The 25,765-nt window shown below is 38.0% G+C and overlaps 1 pseudogene; it reads right to left on the bottom strand.

The window, feature by feature from the left end:
* Positions 1-10,798: 10,798 nt before the first annotated feature.
* LOC127186483 (vomeronasal type-2 receptor 116-like) lies at positions 10,799-25,343 on the bottom strand (annotated as a pseudogene).
* Between the last annotated feature and the right edge of the window lie 422 nt (positions 25,344-25,765).

Genomic DNA, 25,765 nt, shown 5'->3' with positions numbered 1-25,765 from the left:
GCCTCTGTTTCTCCATTTCTGGTTGCTGTGAAAGTTTTGCTGGAATAGCAGTCTAGGTTGGCATCCATGGGCTTCAAGATATCTGTTCAGACCTTTCTGAAGTAGAGTGTAATTTTCATAGTTATGCCATTGTAAGTTACTTGTTCTCTTGTAGATTTTAATATTATTTATTTGCTCCATATACTTAGTATTTTATTATTATGCCATGGAAGGATATTATTATCTGTTCCAATCTATGTGGTCTTTTTTAAGCATCTTGTATGTGTCTAGGCATTTATTTCATTAGGTTGATGAAATTTTCTTCTATGATTTTATTGAAAAAATTTTCTGGGTTTTGGAGCTGGGAGTCTTCTCCTTCTTCTTATATTTATGGTTGTGAGCCTAGCTTTTAACGGCTGAGCGATCTCTCCAGCCCCTTCTTCTAATACTATCATTCATAGGTTTGGTCTTTTCATAGTGTCCCAGATTTCTTGGATGTTTTTTGTCATGAACTTTTTAGATTTAACATTTTCTTTTACTGATGTTTCACTCTCCTCAATTGTACATTCTACAACTGAGATTTTTTTCTTCCATGTCATGTGTTATATTGGTGATACATGTATCTGTTGTTCTGGTTCTCTACCCTAGGTATTCCTCTTCCAGATTGCTTTTATTGTGTTTTCTTTATTGCTTTTAGTTTCATTTGGTGGTCTTGACCAGTTTTACTTATTTCCTTCGCTCTTTTTGTTGTATTTTCCTTCATTTCTTTATGGGTTTATCCAGCTCCATCATCTGTTTGAATGTATTTTCTTGTATTTTGTCTTCCTCTTTAAGTTCTTTTCATTTTCATAAGCTCAAATTGGCAGTCATTTTCTTCTGCTTCTGGTGTAACAGTATCATTTGGGCTTGTTGTGGTAGGGAAGCTGGTTTTCTGTGGTGTCACATTAACTTTGGTTTTGTTGGTTTTGTTATTATGCTGACTTCTAGCCATCAGGTTGTCTCTGATGTTTACAGACCTGGTGTTTCCTCTGCTGGTCTTGTCCCAGGTGGGTTTGACAGGTCATGAGTCAGCAGCAGATTGTAATCTAAGATGAATGTTTCTCGGCCTGGTAGGCCTCATCATGATGGTAGAAAATGGAGATTGGCTCCAAGTACTGTTAACATTTACTGGCTCAGATCTCTCATTGATATTTGTATTCCCATTGGGTCAGGCAGATGGAATCACCACCAGAGAGGGTTCTAACCTGAATGTTGCTAGGGAAGACACAGGTCTCCTTGGGATGAGAGACAATGTAGCTTTGATCTCAGAAAAAGAACAAGTAATTTCTCTCTTTGTTGATGGTATATATTTCTTGTATGCATCAGAATGACAGATCCTGTTTAAATATAAATTCTTTTGTCCCTTGTCTTTTTATTGGAGACTTGTGTCCATTGATGTTGAAAAAATTTACTGTCCAATGGTTGTTAGTTCCTTTTACTGTGGTGTTGATGGTATAGTATGTTTATGTGCTTGTCTTCTTTTGGTTTTTCTGTTATGAAGTTATATTTATCCTCAGTTTTCTTGGATCAAGCTCCCTTGATGGGTTGAAGTTTTTCTTCTATCATCTTCTGTAGGAAGGGTTTGTGCATAGATATGGTTTAAAGTTTGTTTGGCCATGGAATAGGTGATTTTTCTCCCTCTATCATTATTGAAAGCTTGGCTGTTAATAGTAGTCTGGGATGACATGTATGGTCTCTTAGTTTCTCAATAACATCTTTCAGGCCTCTTCTGGATTTCATACTCTGTTGAGAAGTCAGGTTTGAGTCTGATAGGTCTGCCTTTACATGCTACTTGGTCTTTTTCCCTTGCCAACTTGAATATTTTCTCTTTGTTCTCTAGATTTAATATTTTGATTATTTTGTGGTAATTGTAATTTCTTTTCTGGTATAGTATACTTGGTATTTTCTAAGCCTCTTGGATGTTTAAGGATATCTCTTTCTTTAAGTTGGGTAAATTTTCTTCTATGGTTTTCTTGAAAAAAATTCTAGTCCTTGGTTTCTAGAATATTTCTTCTATTCCAATTATTCTTACATTTCATCTTTTGCTGCTGTCCTTTATTTCTTGGAGGTTTTCTTATGAAGATTTTTTGTATTTAATATTTTATTTGACAGATGTATCACTTTCTTCAATTGTATCTTCCATGCCTGAGATTCTGTCCTTTATCTCTTTTATTCTGTTGTTCATGCTTAACCCTGTGACTCCTGTCCTCATCTTAAAATTTCCAGCTCCAAGATTTTCAGATTTGTGCTTTCTTTATTGATTCTATTTCCATTTTCATGTCTTGAGCCATTTTATTCATTTCCTTCACCTGATTGTATTTTCCTTTAGGTCTTTGATGGCCTCTATTTATTTGATTGTATTTTCCTGTATTTCATTGAGACTTTTATTCATTTATTGTTTAAATGCCTCTACCAATTTCATAAACATATATTTAAGGTCACTTTCTTGTGTTTCAGCTACATTAGGATATCCAGCGTCTCTTTTGTTTTGTTTGTTTTGTTCTGGTCAAGCCATATTGACCTGGTTTTGTTGATTTTGTTCCTACACTAGACTTTGCCATCTGGTTGTCAATGACATTGGCTGTGTTCCCAGACCTGCTGTGTTTCTCAGGCCTTTGTGCTTCATTGGTTTTCTGATGGCCTCAAGATAGGTAGTAGAACCATCATATGTGTTTTGGGAAACAAATTCTACTGTTGTTGAAGATCAGTCAGTGCTCTTAACTACTAAATCATCTCACTAGCTCCTCTAGAAGATCTTTGAAAAGAATGAGAACAGTTATTCTCAAGTTATTCTATAATTAGAGAACTTTTTCCAAAGCAGGCATTCCACTGATAATAAAACAAGAAAGATATACAATAAAGAAGAATATTATAGATTTGATTTTCTAACGGACATAGGCAAATAATTAAAATAAAACACTTTTAATGTATTTTAGAAACACATCAACATATACCAGTTTTAAAAGTTGATGTACTGTGAAGGAGTGAAAAGAAAAAGGTGGCTTATATGTTTAGAATAAAACTAAGAAATAAGCACAGAGTCACTAGAATTAGCTACATCTGCACATTTGATATCACCATAATTCCAAGAGTGGTTTTATATACTGATAGAAAATTGGTTTTTCTTGCTGACATTTGGCATTGGGTTATAAAATGAGGTCCTATGTTTTTAATAACTTTGTATGTAGCTCATTATGCCTTGACCAGATATAGAATAATCTTTATGAAAAGTCATATCAAATACAAAGAAATGAGATTTCTTGAGAATAAAACATATAGGAAAAGAAAGCATGACACTATTATGAAATTCCTTTAAGGACACCAGAAAAGTATATATATTGACACAAAATTTCTATATTAAATATCAAATATGGGAGGATCCAAGATGGCGGCGAGCAGTGTGGACGGTGTTTGGAGGCTCCAGTGAACAATTCAGGGATTTGCACAGATTTCTGAGCCAGGAACACCGAGGTCCGAACATCACGGCAGCGGGAATGCTCCACGGTTCATAGGGACCAGGGTGCGGAGGACCTGCGTGCCCCTGCACACAGGAGGAGCGTGGATTTTCTCTGATCGGAGAGGCAGCAGCAGAGGCAGCAGCACCAGTGGCACCAGCAGCGGTGGCTGAGGTTTGCAGCTCGTAACCTTCCAGTGGAGGTGATTGGTGTGGTGGCTGGTGGGAGTTGCTGCAGGAGAGAGGACTTGGGGCAGGATTTGGGTCACGTGGAGCCTTCAGACCCAGACTACACTCGGCAGACAATTCGGCCCCAGAGTCCCGGGTACTGGCCCAGCCCAGCAAGCAATTCTACCCGAGGCACTAACTCAGCTTCGGCCACAGCTCCCCTGCTGTGGCACAGGCTTAGTGGAGCTCGCAGTGCCACTCTCGGCAGCACCTAAGCTCAGCGGCAGCTCCCCCGCAGTGACACAGTCTGGGCTGAGCACTTGATTCCAACACAGGTGCTAACTCAGAGAAGCCGATATTCTCCTGCTGTAGCGCAGGCTTGGCTGAGCACTCAATTCCAACCTAGGTGCCACCTCAGCTCAGCGGCAGCTCCCCTGCGGTGACACAGTCTGGGCAGAGCACTTGGTTCCAACACAGGCGCTAACTCAGAGCAGCCGCAGTTCTCCTGTGTGGCGCAGGCTTGGCTGAGCACTCAGTTCCACCCTAGGCACCATCTCAGCTCAGCAGCAGCTCCTCTGCAGTGACACAGTCTGCGTGGAGCACTTGGTTCCACCATTGGCGCTAACTCAGAGAAGCCGCAGTTCTCCTGCTGTGACACAGGCTTGGTGGCATGCTCAGTTCCATCCTAGGCACCACCTCAGCTCAGCGGCAGCTCCCCTGCGGTGACACAATCTGGGAGGAGCACTTGGTTCCACCACTGGCGCTAACTCAGAGCAGCCGCAGTTCTCCTGCTGTGGCACAGGCTGGACAGAGTGCTCGGTTCCACCAGCTCTAAGACTCTGGTTGGAAACAGTGTGCAGTTTGAATCCAGAATTCCTGGCTGAGATTGGTGGTCAATTCGGGCCCTGAGACAATAACTGACCACAGCACACACTTTGGGCCAAAAGGCCTTAGCGGAGCGTGGTGCATAGTCCCAGTCCAAAAATTCTGGCTGGACCCTGTGTGCATTTTGGGCCCAGAATCCCTAGTTGAGCGTGGCAGACGATTCAGGCCCTGAGAATCTAGCTGAGTTCAGCCCGTGGTTTGGGCCCACTGCTCCTGGCTGGATTTGGCAGGGAACACAGAAGGCTGTGGATTTCTTGGCCTGACCCAACGCTCATTCAGAGACCCAGAACAATTGCAGGATCCACAGCACAGGGGGGCTGAAGATCACTGGCTGTGAGAGACCAGAACAACAGGTCTAAGCTCCTAACATCCACACCAGTGAAGCTTTGAGCTCGCAGCCTAAGGAAATAGTGAGAAAACAAGTGAATCTATCGTCAGACACCCTCCATCCTACTCTGGAAGCTACCCAATAAAAACAAAGACGGCAAGATGTCTAAAGGACAACGAAAAAGCATACACAAAAAAACCCAAAACAACATGGCGTCTCCAGTTTCCAGCTATCCCAAAGAAAACAATCCAGAGAACTCAAATACAACGGAAATACAAGAAAATGACCTCAAATCCTTAGTAAGGAGGATGATAATGGAGGAAACAAATAAAATTTGTAATCAAATGCAGGAAGACGCAGACAAACAGGTGAGAGACATAAAAGAAGCACATAGAGTGGAACTGGAAAAATTGCAGGAAAATGCAAACAACCAGATGGAAGAAATAAACAAAACGGTTCAAGCTCTGAAGACCTATAAAGAGGCAATGGAAGAAACTCAGGAATATACCAAAAATCAGATGAAAGAAATAAAAAAATCAGTTCAAGATCTGAAAATGAAAATGGATTCAATGATAAACACACAGACAGAAGAAAAACGAGAACGTGAGACCTCAGAGAAGAAGGCGAGCAACACAGAGGTGAGCTTTTCTAACAGAATCCAAGAGATGGAAGAACGAATCTCAGGGCTAGAAGATACAATCACAGATATTGAATCAACCATTAAAGAAAATGCCAAATCTGGAAAACTCCTGACACAAAACATCCAAGAAATTAAGGACAGCATGAAAAGAAGAAATGTGAGGATAATAGGCATTGAAGAAAGAGAAGACATCAGACTCCAGGGCCCAGAAACTGTTCTCAACAAAATCATAGAAGAAAATTTCCCCAATCTAAAGAAAGAAATGCCTATAAACATACAAGAGGCTTACAGAACACCAAATAGAATTGACCAGAAAAGAAAAACAGCCCGCCACTTAATAATCGAAACACAAAACATGCAGAACAAAGAAAAAATATCAAAAGCTGCAAGGAAAAAGGGCCAAATAACATTTAATAGTAAACCTATCAGAATTACACACGACTTCTCAGCAGTGACCATAAAAGCCAGAAGGGACTGGACAGGGATCCTGCAAACCCTAAGCAACCACAGATGTCAGGCCAGACTACTTTACCCAGCAAAATTATCAATAACCATTGATGGAGAAAACAAAATATTCCATGACAAAAACAAATTCAAACAGTACCTATCCACAAATCCAGCTTTACAGAAGGTACTAGAAGGAAAACTCCATCCCAAAGGTTCAAGCTACAACCAAAACTACCCAGGAAATAGATAACTATCCCATGGCAAAAACACAACTACACAAATGCTCGACTGGAAACAACATCAAAATTAAGACTCTTAACAGTCACTGGTCATTAATATCTCTCAACATCAATGGCCTCAATTCTGTAATAAAAAGACACAGACTAACTGAATGGGTACATAAACAAGATCCAACATTCTTCTGCATCCAAGAAACACATCTCACCCATAATGAAAGGCATTACCTGAGAGTAAAAGGTTGGAAAAAATATTCCAAGCAAATGGTCACAAGAAGCAAACAGGCATAGCCATGTTAGTATCGAACAAAATAGACTTTCAACCAAAATTAATCAAAAGGGATGAGGAAGGACACTTCATACTCATCAGAGGTAAATTCAACCATGATGACATCACAATTCTGAACATTTATGCTCCAAATACAAGGGCACCCACATTTGTAAAAGATCTCCTAAAAAGCTTAAACCACACATCGATCCCCACACAATAATAGTGGGAGACTTCAACACCCCACTCTCACTGAAGGATAAGTCATTGAAACAGAAACTAAGCCGAGAAATAACATCATTAACCAATGCCATGGGCCAAATGGATCTAACAGATATCTATAGAACCTTTCACCCAAACAAGAAACAATACACCTTCTTCTCTGCACCCCATGGAACCTTCTCCAAAATTGATCACATCGTAGGTCACAAAGCAAGCCTCAACAGATACAAGAGGATTGAAATAATACCTTGTATCCTATCAGATCACCATGCTCTTAAGCTGCAATTCAACAACAACAGAAATAACAAAAAGCCTGCACGTACATGGAAACTAAACAACTCTCTGCTAAATGACACCTGGGTCAGGGAAGAAATAAAGAAAGAAATCAAGGAGTTTCTGAAATTCAATGAAAATGAAGAAACAACATACCCAAATTTGTGGGACACACTGAAAGCAGTGCTAAGAGGAAAATTCATAGCACTTAGTGCCTTTAAAAAGAAATTGGAAACATCGCACATAAGCATCTTAACAACACAACTGGAAGCCCTAGGAAAAAAAGAAGCAGAAACACCCAAGAGGAGTAGACGCCTGGAAATAATCAAACTCAGGGCTGAAATGAAAAAATTAGAAACTAAGAAAACAGTCCAAAGAATCAACAAAACCAAAAGCTGGTTCTTTGAGAAAATCAACAAGATAGACAGACCATTAGCCAAACTAACTAAAAGGCAGAGAGGCAGTATTGAAATCAACAAAATAAGAAATGAAAAGGGAGACATAACAACAGACACTGAAGAAATTCAAAGAATCATAAGATCCTACTTTGAAGGCATATACACCACAAAATTTGAAAATCTAAGGGAAAGGGACGATTTTCTTGATCAATTTCACTTGACAAAGTTAAATGAAGAACAGATAAACAAGCTAAATAGTCCCATTTTCCCTACAGAAATAGAAGCAATCATCGATGGTCTCCCAACCAAAAAAAGCCCAGGGCCAGATGGTTTCAGTGCAGAATTCTAACAGACCTTCAAGGGCGAGCTAATACCGATACTCTTCAAGCTACTCCAAAAGATAGAAATGGATGGAAAATTACCAAATTCATTCTATGAGGCCATAGTCTCATTGATACCTAAACCTCACAAAGATTCAACAAAGAAAGAGAATTTCAGACCAATTTCTCTTATGAACATAGATGCAAAAATACTAAATAAAATACTTGCAAAACGAATACAGGAACACATCAAAGATATCATTCATCATGACCAAGTAGGCTTCATTCCAGGCATGCAGGGATGGTTTAATATACGGAAATCCATTAATGTAATCCACCATATAAACAAACTGAAAATAAAAAACCTCATAATCATCGACTTGGATGCAGAGAAAGCATTTGATAAAATTCAACACCCATTCATGTTTAAAGTTTTAGAGAGATCGGGGATACAATGCACTTTCCTCAACATAATAAAGGCTATATACAGCAAGTCAATAGCCAAAATCAAAGTAAATGGTGAGATACTCAAGGAAATTCCTCTAAAATTGGGAACAAGGCAAGGCTGCCCACTCTCTCCATAAATCTTCAATATAGTACTCGAAGTTCTAGCCAGAGCAATAAGACAACAAAAGGAGATCAAGGGTATCCAAATGGGAAAGGAGGAAGTCAAATTATCCCTATTTGCAGATGATATGATAGTGTACATAAGTGACCCTCAAAATTCCACCAGAGAACTCCTACAGCTGATAAACACCTTCAGCAAATTGGCTGGATACAAAATTAACTCAAAAAAGTCTGTAGCCTTCCTATACACAAAGGACAAGCTTGCAGAGGAAGAAATTAGGAAAACCACACCCTTCACATTAGCCACAAGCAATATAAAATATCTAGCAGTTACCCTAACTAAGCAAGTGAAGGACTTGTTGGGAAAAATTTCAAACCTCTGAAGAAAGAGATTGAAGATGACCTGAGAAGATGGCATGATCTTCCTTGCTCATGGATCGGGAGAATTAACATAGTAAAAATGGCCATCCTACCAAATGCAATCTACAGATTCAATGAAATCCCTATCAAAATACCTACACAATTTTTTAAAGACATTGATAGTTCAATTCTGAACTTCATATGAAAAAACAAAAAACCCAGAATAGCTAAAACAATCTTGTACAATAAAAGGTGCTCCGGAGGAATCTCCATACCTGTTCTCAAACTGTACTATAAAGCAATAGTAATTAAAACAGCATGGTACTGGCACAGCAACAGGCTGGTTGATCAGTGGAATCGAATCAAAGTCCCAGATGTAAATCCACACACATATGGTCACTTGATTTTTGACAAAGAAGCCAAATCCATTCAATGGAAAAAGGATAGCACTTTCAACACATGGTGCTGGTCTAACTGGAGGTCTATGTGTAAAAAAATGCAAGTGGACCCATATTTGTCACCTTGCACAAAACTCAAATCCAAATGGATTAAAGACCTCAACATAAAACCAGAGACACTAAGCCACTTAGAGGAAAAAGTGGGAAAGAGCCTGGAACATATTGGCACAGGAGACAACTTCCTGAACAGAACACCAACGGCCCAGGCCTTAATGTCAACCATTAATATATGGGACCTCATGAAGCTGAGAAGCTTCTGTAAGGCAGGAGACACTGTCAAGAGAACAAAGCGACAGCATACAGAGTGGGAATAAATCTTCACCAACCCTGCATCTGACAAAGGTCTAATATCCAAAATATATAAAGAACTCAAGAAATTAAACACCACCAAACCGAATAACCCAATTGAGAAATGGGGCTTAGAACTAAATAGAGAATTCTCAACAGAGCAATATCAAATGTCTGAGAAACACTTTAAGAAATGCTCAACCTCCTTAGTCATCAGGGAAATGCAAATCAAAACAACTCTGAGATTCCATCTTACATCCATCAGAATGGCTAAGATCAAAAACTCAAGCGACACCACATGCTGGCGAGGATGTGGGGAGAGAGGAACACTCCTTCATTGCTGGTGGGAATGCAAAGTAGTACAGCCACTTTGGAAATCTATCTGGTGCTATCTCAGAAAAATGGGAATAGGGCTTCCTCAAGACCCAGCTATTCCACTCCTTGGAATATACCCAGAAGATGCTTCAGTACACAACAAGAAAATTTTCTCAACCATGTTCATAGCAGCCTTATTCATAATAGCCAGATCATGGAAACAGCCTAAGTGTCCCTCAGTAGAAGAATGGATAAAGAATCTGTGGTACATATACACTATGGAATACTACTCAGCTATTAAAAACAAGGAATTCCCGAAATTTGTGGATAAATGGATTGAGCTAGAAATGATCATAATGAGTGAGTTAACCCAGAAGCAGAAAGAATCAAATGGTATATACTCACTTATATCTGCATACTAGCCCAAGGGGCATGTTCCATGAAAGCCTTCACTTACCAGGAGACTGAGACAGAGGGGAAGGCATCCTATGGGGACTCTAAATGAGAGACGCATGGGAGAACAGCAAAATAAAAGGATACAGAGGGTCCTAGAAATCTATAAGTAGAACAATATGATAGGCAGATTTGGGCCGAGGGGTCCCACTCAATCTAAGGCACCAGCCAAGGACAATACAGGAGGTAAACTTTAAACCCCTTCCCAGATCTAGCCAACGGTCAGAATATTCTCCACAGTTGAGTGGAGAGTGTGATATGACTTTCTCACGTACTATGGTGCCTCACATTTGACTATGTCCCCTGGAGGGGGAGACCTGGTGGCACTCAGAGGAAGGACAGCAGGTAGCCAAGAAGAGACTTGATACCCTATGAGAATATATAAGGAGAGGCAATCCCCCTCAGGAACAGTCATAGGGGAGGGGAATAAAGGGAAAATGGGGGGAGGAATAAGGGGATACAAGGGATGGGATAAACATTGAGATGTAACAAGAATAAATTAATAATAAATAAATAAATAAATAAATAAATATAAAAGGAAAAAAAGAAAAAAAAGCCAGGATGGCTACATAATCCAATTATCCTAAATGATTACCTAAATAAACCCATGCTATCAAAGGGAAAATTCTAACGTTATATTTGATTGTTCAGAGGTGAAAATCAATCAGCCTTTGAAGATGTTATTTAAGAACCACAGGAGCTAGGATTTAAGAAGGTCTTTCTTCCTAGCATATGTTTTGTCCCTGATGTAATGAAGTGAGTTCCGTTCAGGCCTTAATAATATGATGTAGCACTTGGGGCCAAAGATGATGCCCAAGAGTGATGGAATGGAAGCCAAGATAGAGAAGACTTCCATAGCCACCATGACCTTTCCCTTGGTGCTGTGGTAGACAGGGAGAAAGGTGACCCAGACACTGCAGGACACAAGCATGCTAAAAGCCAGGAACTTGGCTTCATTGAACGTGTCAGGAAGATTTCTAGATAAGAAATCCTTAAAATAGCTTCCCAAGGCCAGGGCTCCCAGATATGCAAGGATGCGGTGGAAGGCAATAGCTGACCCTTTGTTGCAAATGATGATGATGTGTTTATGTTCTGAGTGAGCATCCTTATCAATAAAGGGGGGAGATGTTGCCAGCCAAATTCCACAAAGCACAACTTGGATCATGGTGCAGATGGCAGTAATGAAAATAGGGGCCCTTGAGATGAACAACCATCTCCCCACCCTTCTTGGAGCAGTGATATTGAAGGCTATAAGTACAGTGATAATTTTGGCCAACACAGTAGAAAGAGTCACACTGAAAAGGAGTCCAAAAATGTTTTGCTGCAGGACACAGGTGGCTGTGGTAGGATGGCCAATGAAGAGGAAGGGACAGAGAAAACAAAGGGTGAGAGTGTTGAGCTGGATGTAACTGAGATGCCGGTTATTGGCCTTTACAATAGGAGTGTCTCTGTGTTTCAGAAACACAAGAAGAACAACAGCTGTGAGTGAGGAGAAGCTCAGGGATGTGAAGCTGAGTGTCTTCCCCAAGAGCTCATCATAGGCAAGAAATATCACAGTTTTCTGTAAGCATTGGTGCCTCTCTTTGTTTGCATAGTGAGTTTTTGGACAATTCACACACTGATTCATATCTGCCAGAAATGCAGTTGGTCATGAATGTGCATTCAGATTTCTCCTTTTACCAGATGCCACTTGGCAGGTGTATCATCCTGCACTGTTAATTGAGCCACCTTGTTTTGTGTGTATAAAATACACACAGTTGGAAACCAAAATATACCCAGAAAACTTTCTATTACAGACCTCTACAGCAAGAAAAACTTTCAATCATCATAGGTAGAAAAAACAAGATATTTCATGATGAAGTCAAATTTAAACAATATCTCTATACAAATATATCTGTACACAGAGAATCGCAGCAGAACACTAGATTAAAGGAAAAGTTCAACAAGACAAAGGAAATGGCCAGAAGAACAGGTATAGGTGACACCAGTCAGAAGAACAGAGACCCCATGCTGCTCCAAAGGCCAAGTTTGTCACCTGAAGCCTTTCCCCCAACCTGATCACACACTCTCAAGTCAGCTGTCAGAAATTCAGGCCTCAAAGACTTAAAGACCAAAAAAGAAACAAAAGCCAAGGACAAAAACACCATGCAATAATTACAAACTAAGAAATCAGCATTGAGACCTATAATCACCTCAAACCTACATGTCTTAATTCCAGTGTGAGAACACAGTCAACAAATAGCCAAAGCCATAGGGCACCACCAGGTCCCAACTAACCTAAGACAACAAGACTGCAATATTTTATTGCAGGCGAAAGAACAAGAAAATGACCTAAAGATCAACTTCACAAATATGATTCAGGCTCATAAATAAGAAAAAAATTCTCTTAAAGAAATTAAGGAAAGAGAAATAAAAAAATTGTAATGAATCAATAAATTCCTTAATGAAAGACATGAAATCTAACAAACACACAAACAAAAAAACAAACAAGCAAGTGAATGAAATTGTTCCAGGTCTAAAAATGGAAATAGATGCCCTGAAAACATAAACTGAATGAATTCTGGAATGAAAAATCTTGGCAAACAAAAAGGAGCTACATATGCAATCATCAGGAACAGAATTCAAGAGATAGAAGAAAGAATCTCTGAGGTTGATGATACAATGACAGAAGATTCATTCGTCAAAGAAAATGTTAAATCTAAAAATTCTTAACACCCAGATAGTTATTGATAGTTTTGCTGGGTAAAGTAGTCTGGCCTGGCATCTGTGGTCTCTCTTCCTCAAGACCCAGCTGTTCCACTCCTTGGAATATACTCAGAAGATGCTCCAGTACACAACAAGAAAATTTGCTCAACCATGTTCATAGCAGCCTTATTCATAATAGCCAGATCATGGAAACAGCCTAAGTGTCCCTCAGTAGAAGAATGGATAAAGAAACTGTGGTATATATACACTATGGAATACTACTCAGCTATTAAAAACAAGGAATTCACGAAATTTGTGGATAAATGGATTGAGCTGGAAATGAGCATAATGAGTGAGTTAACCCAGAAGCAGAAAGACTTAAATGTTATATACTCACTTATATCTGCATACTAGCCCAAGGGGCATGTCCCACAAAAGCCTTCACTTACCAGGAAACTGGGACAGAGGGGAGGACATCCTATTGTGACTCTTGATGAGAGAACCATGGGAGAATAGCAAAATAGAAGGATCCAGAGGGTCCTATAAACCTACAAGTAGAACTATATGATAGGCAGATTTGGGCCGAGGGGTCCCACTCAAACTAAGGCACCAGCCAAGGACAATACAGGCGGTAAACTTTAAACCCCTACCCAGATCTAGCCAATGGTCAGAACATTCTCCACAGTTGAGTGGAGAGTAGGATATGACTTTCTCACGTACTCTGGTGCCTCACATTTGACCATGTACCATGGAGGGGGAGGCCTGGTGGCACTCAGAGGAAGGACAGCAGGTTACTGAGAAGAGACTTGATACCCTATGAGCATATACAGGGGGAGGTAATCCCCCTCAGGAATAGTCATAGGGGAGGGGAATAAGGGGAAAAGGGGAGGGAGGGAAGAATGGGAGGACACAAGGGATGGGATAATCATTGAGATGTAACAAGAATAAATTAATAATAAAAAATAAATAAAAATAAAAATTCTTAACACAAAACCTTCCAGGACATTTGAGACAGTATGGAAGAACAACCTGTAAATAATAGATGTAGGAGACTAACAATAATTCTAGCTTGATAGTGTGAAAATATAGTTGACAAAATCACAGAAGAAAAATTTTCCATACATAAAAAAGGACATGCCTAAAAAGGTAGAAGTTTATAGAATACCAAATATATAGAACCAGAAATGGAAGACTACGGGCAAAATAATAACCAAAACAATAAATGTTTAGAACAAAGAAAGAATATTAAAAGCCACAGGAGTAAAAGGCCAAGCTACATATAAAGGAAGATCTATTAGAATTACACCCAACCTTCCAACAGAGACTCTGAACCAGAAGTACCTGGACAGATATCTTTAAGGCTCCAAGAGTTCACAGATGACAACCTAGACTACTATACTAAAGCAAAACTTTCTATCACCATAGAGAAAGAACATGAGATATTCACGACAAAGTCAAATTTAAGCATTATCTACATACAAATCCAGCCTTACAGAAGATAGTAAGAGATACATGCCAACACAAGATTAAGTACATTTCTGAAAAAAAGGAGTAAATTTCACACTAACAAAACCCAAAGAAGGTAAACACACACACACACACACACACACACACACACACACACACACATCACCACCACCACCACCACCACCAACACCAACACCATCACCACCACCACCACCACCATCACCACCACTACCACCACCATCACCAACAGCAGCAGAAACAACAGAAACACTACCAAAATAACAGGAATTAATCATAATGGGTCATTAACATCCATTATTATCAATGAACAGAATTTCCCATTAAAAGACATAGGCTTACATAATGGATATTAAAATATTTTCCATCCTTCCACTGCAGGGAAGAAAGAGACCTCAACATCAAAGACAGATGTTACCTCAGAGTAAAGGGCTGGAAAAAGCTTTTCCAAGAAAATAGACCTAAGATACAGTCTGGTGTTGCTATTCTGATATCTAACAACATAGACTTCAAACAAAATTTAATCAAAGAGGTGGAGGACATTTCACACACAATAAAGGAAAACTTCACCAATATGGTGTCTCAAATCTGAACATATATTCCACAAATGAAAGGGCACCCACATTTGTAAATGAAACCCTACTAAAGGTTAAAGCACACATTAAACTTCACACACATTAATGTTGGAAGACTGATGTTTCCCATTCTCACCAATGGGCAGGTCATCTTGACCGATGACTTTCTGAATAGAACACTGAGAGCCAGCAGTGGCTCTAACTTTGACAATGGAAACTCGTGAAAATGAAAGGTTTCCATAAGGCAAAGGACATCACCAGTAAGAACTAATGATAGCCTGCAGAATGGGGGAAAGATTTTCAGTCAATAGAGGGCAAATATCCAAACTATATGATGAAATAAAGGAAACTAGACATCAGAAAACCAAATAATCCAATTAAAAGTTAGGGTCAGAAACCTTAAAGTGAATAGCTCAGAGACTATTTGTGGACTTCCATTCGTGGAACTATTTGGAAATAGTGGATTAGTAGTTGTGGCTGTTTTGGGACATTTATGTCTATGGAAGGACTTTTAAGGATCTTTCTATTAACAGTATGTATTTTCTGTCTCCTGTGTTTGGATCAGCATGTGAGCTCTGAGCTACTACAATTGTCATGCTTTATTAGGTAATTTTCCATTGCTTTGAAGAACCATCATAACCAGCACAACTTATTAAAGAAAGGCTATAACTCACAGGTTTATAGTTCCAGATGAAGATCATGGAAAGGTGAAGAAATTAAAGGACATGAGAAAATAGCTGAGTTTATATCTGATCTCTAAACATGGGTGTGGGGAGGGGAGGAGAGAGGGAGAGAGAGAACAAAGCCACACCTTCTATTTATTGCAAATTCTTCCACTACTGTAGAGCAAGTATTCAAACAGTTGAGCAAATGGGGTCTGGTCTCATTCAAGGTATCAACATGTACTCAAACTATATGAAACTGTAAGACAATTAAATGCCTTCTTTTATAAATTTCTTGGTCAAGGTACTTTGTCATAGCAATTTGAAATAAAGTAAAATAAAATGCATGCTGAAATGAAGCATACTTCTCTGGTAGTCTAGAGTGGTTTTCTGTAGGCAGACACATCCACATGTACAGTGGTTAAAGTATATAAAGCAGATATGAATTTCAATGTCAAGAGTTTATTGTTTCTCTGGGAAGAATGAACTTTATGTGACCTATGATTTTCTAACAGCCGGAAGGAAGAAGAATACCTTCACTGAAGGGAGCTGGTTGCAGCTCACTTACAGATGTTTTCCATATGCTTAGGCATTGCAAATGATGGACAGGTGGGGATGCTTTCTGCATGCCTGACAATTACCTGTCTCATTGGAAATCTCATTCTCTGGGCAAGGAGTGCAGTCAAAGCAACAGGCAGCCTTGCCCTCCTGGTGGGTTTTCCTGAATCCAGGATAGCAGCTCTCACTGCATAGAGACCAAGGAATCTGAGAATAAAGTGAGTGACAGCAAATAGTCAGGTATTTATGGGTTTTGCCAAAAAATGTTCACAAGCATTATACAATTCTAACATTATAATTGTATGAGGTGTGTGAGATATACAGAGCAATTGAAGCTGATTCTCTTCTCATTGTATGAGCAGAAGTTAGACATCTGCAAATGTTCTTTCATGCCATACTAAAAATGGTGTCTAATGATAAGTCATAAAGAGGCTTTGTCTATGCACAGAAATTCTTATCTCATGCAGTCTCAGAGTCATTCTCATGTCTTGGGTTAAGCAACATATGTTACCTGCTTTTTCTGCAGTTTGAATTCTTTATATCCCAACTGCAGGCTCCTCCCTCATCACCTCTTGATCCTACTCCTTCCCATACTCCCATCATGTTGTTTTGTTTTGACAGGGGCCTAAAATCAGAAGGTCAATGGGCCATTGGTTATAACTTTCCAAGCTGGGGTAAAAATAAATCCTCTGTCAGATGACCTGTGAAAATGATTATGGTCATTCTGAAAAACGTATGGTATTTATGATATTAAAGAAATGAAAAGCTTGGAAAATAAATAGTTCATCCAGCAAAATTAGGTAGTAAGATAATTCTTCATATTGGTGGTAAATATGTATCTATGAGTGGACCCTGTATGAGCAAGCAATGGTCACAACTTGCTTGGTGTAAATTTCAAAAGTACACACTGGTGAAAACACTAAGGTAAGATGCCACCCACCTCTGTCCATCCTGTGGCCCACTGTATCATATCATAAGATACGGACAATTTCTGGCCCTCTGGAGGATTTGGAGAAAAATTTCCTACTTTCACATTTAGCCCAAGACCTTTTGGGAAATTCCAAAAGTTGAGAATGTCATACTCTGCATGTGACTTCCTTTTCTAATCCATGACCACATGGTCCCCCCCATGACTAATGAGTTGTGTGTTCTTTAAAAAAGGATGAAGCTAAAAGAGAAATACATATTTATGTTACATAACCTCCAAAGAAGTATAACCGAAGTAGAATCAGAGAGAATCTCTTCTTGGTTTTAAACTTGATGTGAAAAACACCTTTTATATAGATAATAATTGCATTCACCAAATGATACCAAAGGATAATGGGAGCATCTTTGTCCTTCTAAAATGTTCAAATCAGTTTAACTAGAAAAGATAGAATCAAACACTCTTAAATCATGAATATGTATGGAGAAAACTCTCACCTTCTTTAAAAATGTAGTCATTACAATTAACTTTTGAAAATATCTGTAAAATGAATGACTTTTGGAGTCATCATTTACACAATATAAGCATTTAGAAGAATTCAGGTGCACTGTGATAATTCTCTGTCTCTTCTCTTGTATAATTGGAATTTTTGTATTGAAAAATTTACCCTGAAAATATTGTATGGCCCATTGTAATACAACTGTCTATTGAATTAAACATATTTCTCATTACAGTCTCTCTTGAAATTTTCCACAAAATAATCTAAATTATGTATTTCCTAGTTTGAGTGCATTAATAGGCCTGTAGAGTGTCATGTTGCCAATGTCACAATTCAGCTGAAGTGATGTTACCTGCCATGGGGAGAATACCATCTCTTTTCCTTTTCCATGCGTTTGAAATTGTACTTGATTGAGAGTCATCTCATGCACACTGTGGGCCACAGCATACACAGCATTGTACACATTGTAACTCTCCTCACTCATGGCCATGTCAAAAATGTTCTCAGGCAAGAATTCTAAGGAGGCATTAGGCAGACAGTTGTCCACAATTTTACAATCTTTCCTAAAAAATGAGCAATTGAAGAATGAGTGCCATAATGCATGAAGATAAATGTCTTCGGGGAATTTGGAACGATTGGCTGTCTGTATAACATCTGTAAAATGAGTAGTCTTCTCATTAGTGTGTGAAAAAATAAGGGACCCATGCAATGAATATAACATGAAGTATTCATCAAATTTTGAATGATCCCAGTGTGAGATCAGGACCCAGACTTTCCATGTAAGTAACTTCTGTTTTATATTTACTATTAATCTTAACAGAGAGTAAGAGTCCCCATAAATAATAATCACATTTGCTGATGATTCCAGGATCTGAACCTTATTTTTCCAGTGTTTTGGTAAGATATGAGCCCCTGCTGACTAGGATCATTTCCACAAACGCTATGCAGATTTCACTTTTGTCCATATCGCTTCTCAAATCTGAGCGAGTCTGGGCACCTTTGTGATCATCTATGATGAAAAGCCCCACCCAGAACCGTTGGAAATGAAAGCATCAAAGATACAATGACAAATGTCAGAGGTGTGTCCTTAGTTGCCACCTGGTACAGAGAAGAAAACCGCCTTTGATCACTCAGGATGCTATCAAAAGGCCCAAAAGTAAGCTGCAGAGAAAACACAATGAAAAAGAACATAGTCATAAAATTGAACTACATTCTACAGCAATGGTTTGAATCCTTTAGGACAATCCTGCTTTGAAGGTAAAACTTTCCTTCCTATGGGTGTTCCAGAAATGTACAGAAAGCATTCATAGGTTCAACAGTGTTCTGTGTATACTCTACATTCCCTTTTCTCTCTATTCTATGCTACATAAATATAGATGTACCATCAACTGTCTGTATCATTTTCTATCCATAAAGAGGAATTTATGTTTCCTTTTTTGCCTCACTGCCCTGTACAATGTCATCAATTGAGCTGCCATCAAGTCCTATACCATCACTCCATCTCACCTGTGGAATCTTGTATAGATCCATCAGTGTCGCTATGTATTCAGATATTGCCCATGATGGTCCTGTAAATACAGCTGCTGAATTGCCCTCTTTTACATATCTGTAGTTAGGAATGCTATGACCATACCCTGAAAGTGAGGCAAAAAGACTGCTCAGAGTGTTCCTTTGACCATGTGGAACATTATGGACTTCAAATCCCAGGGATGTGTTGGGTAAAATGTAGGGGTTGCTATTGATCTCCTCAATGGCAAACATCATGGCCAAAATACATTGGTAGTTCTTCAACTTGTACATGGACAGAAGGTAGAACAATGTTTAGGAGGAAGATCAGTACCACCTAGCATATAATGCATGTGAAAGTTTAGTATAATGGCTTTTATGGAAACTTACAGGGTTCTAGAAGGGTGATCATAGTGATGACTCCTAGTAAAGCATGCTATGGAGCCTGAACCATATGGAGTTTGTAATGAGGCAAACATTCCAGGATTAGGTCATGGACACCAATGCCACAAAACTGTCCATCTACAATTTGTACTATCTGAAAAAAGTGCTGAGACAATGGAGAAGCTTAATTTGTTGGAGAGACCAACCAATGACTTGTCAATATGAAGCCCACATGAGAGAAGGAACCCATGCCTAAGGATGGCCAGGAACTAGAGGCTGGATATCCAAGAGACACAGGTCAGAAAAAAAATCAATAAAATGTTTCCTAATGAAATTTTGCTACACTCATAGATCAGTGTCTAGCTTAGTTGTCATCAGAGAGATCTCTGCTGACAGCTAATGGGAGCAGATGCAGAGAGACCCATAGCCAAACAGGATGAGAGAGTTCAAATTGGAGATCATGGTCAAGTCCTTCCCCATGGAGGTTTATAAAACATGTGAAGAGAGGGAGGAAGAATTTTTGGAGCCAGAGGGGTTAAGAACACTAGGAGAACCTGATTCCCAGAATCAAATAAGCAGAGCTCAAATGGGCTTATAGAGATTGAAACAGCAACCATGGATTCTGCATTTGTCTGCATTAAGTCCTCTGCATATATGTTAGGGTTGTTAACTTGTTCTTTGTGGAACTTCTAAGAATGGGGGTATGGTGGTAATTATTTTGAGTCTTTCAACTGTTCTTGATACCCTTTTCCTCCTACTGGGTTTTCTCACTCACCATTAATATGAGAGTTTGCACCTAGTCTTGCTTTATCTCCTCGTGATATGTTTGGCTGATATCCTTGAGAGGCCATCTCTTTTCAGAAGGGAGATGGAGTTGTGGATCAGGTGGAGAAGGTAATGAGGTGAGGTGGCGGTGGTGGATGGTAAAATGGAGTTGGACCTAGGAGGAGTGGAAAGAGGGAAAGCTGTGATCGGATGTTTTGAAAAATAAGAAAGAGAAATCTATGGAGGCATATATATACTAATATGTAACAAAATGGACATCAAACAAAACCTATTCAGATAAGATGGTAAAGTGTACTTCATACTCATGAAAGGAAAAATCCAACAACAAGTTATTGCAATCATTAACATGTACAAATATGTAGGCTCAATTTTTTAAACAAATATGTTTTATTATGAACTTATTAACCGAGAGTACCTCACCTATAACCTGACTAACCTAAACAATAGGAAAAGGAGATTAAAGAATACAATAATGAAACCATAATGATATCAGTTCTGAGGAATAATTCTCCTGGCATAATCAGCAGAATTTCTTCTGCTGCAACCTGGAGCAACGAGAACCTGGAATCTCATCCAGAGCCAGGATCCCCGAAGCCTTCCCTCAAATGGTTCTAGCGAGAGGCATCTCAAAGTGGAGCAATGAACAGCCAAAATTTTTCCAAGTCTCCAAAATCCTCACCTCTTGTTTTTGGCTCACGTTTATATCTTTTCTCAGAATTTGTTCAAGGATGTTTTTCAGCTGGTTAACAACAAATCTCCTCCACATGGTGGTTCGACTTCTAAGGGGATAAAAATTAACTCCTCTCTCCTAAGTCTTTTTCTCATCCCCTACTTGTGCTCCAAACAAAAATCATGTTTATCTCACCTTTACGCATCAAATACATCAGTATCCATCTTTAATAGTGAAACAGTATTCAATTTAAAAGCAGATCAACCCTGCTGTAGAGATGGTGGTGATTTCAATACCTCACTTTGAGCATTAGAAGGGTAATATGGAAAAAGACTAAATAGAAAAACTCTAAAATTAAATAAGTCAGTTCTATCACTGCCTTTAAAACACTTTTTGCACTTGAAAACCTCAAAATTGATGACATGTTTATAGAAAGTATTGCTTGCCAGCTATGCACTTAGAATCCTTCAATGACCAACCCAAATAGAACAGTAATTTCTAATTGTACTGAAAATATGAACATTCTGTCTCAGAACCCTTCTGTTTTCTAATAACCAATGGACTATGATGCTTGAAAACCTGAAAAGGCAACTTTAACACAAAACATATTAATTTAAAACCATTTTTATACCTATAGAGGCAAGATGATGTAAATAAAGACTCCTTTATATTTTCTACATACTATGTACACTGAAATGCAAAACTAAATACAACAGTGGTTCTCAGTGAGCATATAGCCTTAGAGCTTTGCATTTTGTTCTTTTGATATCCAAGAAACAAACACACTGTGGGAAACAAAAGAGAGGTTCATGTCTTCCACAAAGAGTGATATATATTAATTTTCACCAAAAGTACTTTAAAATCTGTGTTGTCTTACTAATTATATTTATAAAGTATTTTTTGGCACTTAAGAGAATCTAAAAAGATATATCTAAATGAGTACCCTGTATACTTATTTGGATATTCCAGGATTTCTGTGTAGACCATACTTGCCTTGAGAACAGAGTTCTATTAAATCATATCTCCCTGTCAAACAAGGCACTGTGCAAAATGTCCTCATTTTTACCTCAGACAGAATTATTCCTAAAACTGGGCAAGCTTAGATGCAGGCAGAATCAATGACCAATCTCAGCCAAGACAGGGTAAGGAAGCTCTCAATATTTCCTTCCTCACAAATATGTCTGGCCCAGATATATTGGGCCAAAGGGTTGAAGATGGTGCTCCAATGTTCTAGAGAATTCTGGAAGACTGTTTAGGCAGCAAACCATCTTTGTCATCTTCTCTTTTGGGAAGGTGCTAAGCTGGACTCCATGTATACTCAGGTAATTAATTTATTAATTTTCAAGCCTCTGATGGAGTTGAAGATCAGATAGTTTAGTTTTACATTTAAGCTTATATATTTAAGGGTTAAGATGTTTTTAATTAGAGATCGATGCTTTAATTTGATAATGTTGAGATATGATAGATCTTATTGATTTACATTCAGAATTTAGACTCACCAAGAAAAGAAATATGTTTTCTTAAATGCTACGAGATAAAAAACTTAAAACATATTAATGTATCATATATATAATTCCTGGTTGTTTTATGGTTCATTTTTGCTATATGTAGTTTATTGTATATATGTATTATAGTATAAGTTCATATTTAAAAATATTTAATAAAAATTGTAAAAAAATGTTCACACTGTAACAGAAAGAAAAGAAAAGAAAACAAAAGAAAAACAAATGGCTATCTGTTTGTGTCACCGAAATGCCCAGATTAAAAGCATGACCCACCATGATGCCCAGCAATATACTCAATTTTGATAGCATATGGTTTGTTATAAGATGTACAATTAGTATGATTAATGGTGAAAAGAGCATTTTTTAAATTGCATAACTTAATCAGTATACATTTCAATTAGTATGAATTACCATCTTCTACCTCACAAACAGATATTGATGTCATGATGAGAAATGAGCATGTATAAACATTAGTGGTGACTCTGACAATAAAAAACTTAAAGAAATTATTGAAAATACTTTTTAGAACAAAACATCAAAAATGCCTTTCCTAAAAAATATACCTTTGATGACTGATAAATACATCTTGTACAACTCATTTATGTTATTTTTATATCTTCAACATGAAATATAATAAATATTGAAAATAAACCATTCATTATAAAATGTTTCAAAATAACCAATAAGCAGATATTTACATCCTTTAATTTGAAAAATGGTAAAAAAAAGAAAAACATCAAAAAGAAAAAAACCTTTAAAATCAGATTTTTCATATTCTTCTACTATTTAAATCATTTTAAGTTATTAATATACAAGTACACACATGACTGCTAAAGTGCCACTTGAGCACACAAGTCAAGAATATTTATAAGTTAGTATGAAGGAAAATGTCTCCCAAACCCAGTAAGAGAAACTGTCATTATTTCTTTGCAGGGAAGTTAACCACCATGCTTAAAGATCCCATAGCATGAATACACATACTCCTATAATTTAATCTCTTTTAGTCAGGATATACTTTGTATATCCTGAACTTATCAACTATTCCATTACCCTCTTTCTAATTTTGACAAGAAACTAAAATCCTAATATAAAATTAGAACAAACAAAATTAGTGCTATATAAGTTAATATTAGCTGCACAATTTATGATCTTTTGATGCTATCGCAATTGAGATAGGTATACTTATGCAGCTATAATTAGAACATGAGTATAGTTAACTGAAGTAAGACAGATCAATTCCTCTTTCAAATTACATGTACATTCTTTTCTATATATGTGATAAACTTTATGAAGAGTAGGAAAGCAATTGTGAACCTTGAAGAGTATATGCATGAAGGTGCCCCACACTCTATGAAAAGTACATTTGGAAATATGTTGTCTTCATCAAATATGTTACTTGTTTATAGCTTATATAGTTGGAAGTTAATATTAGTTATATTTCTAACTTCAAAAGATTTTAAATCACACAGCCCTCTCTTCTTGAACATAGTAGGCAAACAAGCCACAGTGAGCTCATGTGATTACAAGTGTGGTCTTTGCAGAAATGGGATTGCTGCTGTACAACCTGAAGATGGATACAAACTGATACACAGTGTTGCCTGAGCTGCTGAGATGGAAAGCAGATGAGGAGATGAGAAATAAGGATATCATCTGCTGTAAAACAAAACATTTTTCTTTGTAGCATGCAATGTGCAGACATCTGGTAGACCATAGAGATTCGCAATCTTAATTGAAGTAAACCATGGTCCCTATGGCCAGCAGACTCTTTCAGAGAATATTTTGCTTATATAGCTATTTTTTAAATTTCCCATACTTCCTTTGGTATGTCCATTTGAGACTAAGCCTATTCCATCATGTTTAAAGTCTAACGCCAGCTCAAGTTAAACCTTTTTTTTTCTTCCACTGTTGAATTGGTTACTTATTCCACAGCCACCTTTAGCAGACATAGTAATGCCACATCGACAACAATCTATTCTCAATCTTATGTTTATTTTAGGTGATTTTCTGGCCATTTTCTTCCGCCATTCCTGAATATGTATTTCGATGTTCCCTTTTGAGTTCAGACTTGAGTACCATGAGCACTTCTTATTTTTAAATGCTTATTGTTTGGTTTCCTACAGCTATGGATATGTCTGCCCAGGATAAAACATACCTGACTTTCCTTAAACACTAACATGCATGATTGTTTCTCTTTGGTAGGACCTAGGAAACTGAAGCTGACTTGTCTGACAATTTGTCTTAATCTGGCACCATTGTGAATGCCTAGAAACTTCTTTCTGAGACCTCATCATAAATAATTTGTGTTCAGAAACATACTCATAAACAAACAAATAGAAATTAGAGATCGACATCTATTTATATATGTAAATGCTGCAGACAGGTAAACATGGTGAGTTATAGAGAATACAATAATTGAAAGTCAGATACAATAACCTGAGACAGATGAATGTACATAGCAGAGAGTATGTCTTGATGTCTAATTCTGGTATTCCTGTCCCTAAATTATCAACAGCAAACATGTACTATTTGTAACTCCAGTCTCACAGAAGGAAATCTGTTGTCACTAACCTAAGTGACATTGTCCCTTTATACAAGAGCACAGCTAGACTTAAGAATTCCCTCAAATACTCTCTCAATTTTCTACCATGTAATATTTTCTCCACATAGCTAACATTTAAAAAAACATTCAAACCCTGTGGAATTACAGGCATGGCAAAGAATATAGGGAAATTTCCTGTGTCTACTGTGGAAAAGAAAGTGAATAAAACCCCCAAACCTTCTTTACCCGTAAAAGTACCAGAAGAGTCACCAAGAAGATAGCACTGCAGAAAGATCTAGGAATGGAGGAGATGAAATGGCTTAATGAGGTATAGAGTTGGAATAATGATCTTTGAAGCTGTACTTTCCCTAGGGCTTATGAATGTCAAATGTTGAAAAGGAATAAATGCATAAAAAACTTACTCAACGATAATAACTCTGATAAATGTCATCATCCTCCAGCCAGTTGTTTTGTTGAGTGGGTAGACCGTAAAAGCAGGGAAAAATTCAGCAATCACCACATCTCCTTTACCATATATATAGTAATCTATTCTGACTAAGCACTTGCTTATGCTGTTTGAGAACACAAGAATTGGAAGCTGCAGAATGCAAGAGAAAAAATGCCAGAGAACAGCATGTGAACAAAGTATCTGCCATCTGTGAGGATGATAAGGTGAAGTCTGCAGTGTCCAGCACATATATGCAAGGCTCATTTGTCTGCATGTTTCTTTATAAGTTTACCAGGGAATGACATTATCTCTTGAATCATCATTACCAGTACTTTCTGACATGCTATTCATCCCCTGTGGAATTGTCCAACACTTTCTTCCCACAGGCTTTGAATCTGAGGCCCTGTATTCAGAATAACACAATTTATGGATTAAAAATA

The sequence above is a fragment of the Acomys russatus genome, unplaced genomic scaffold (genome assembly GCF_903995435.1).
Source record: "Acomys russatus unplaced genomic scaffold, mAcoRus1.1, whole genome shotgun sequence".
In the NCBI taxonomy this organism is placed as follows: Eukaryota; Metazoa; Chordata; class Mammalia; order Rodentia; family Muridae; genus Acomys; species Acomys russatus.
This window is presented reverse-complemented; position numbering and strand designations above follow the sequence as displayed.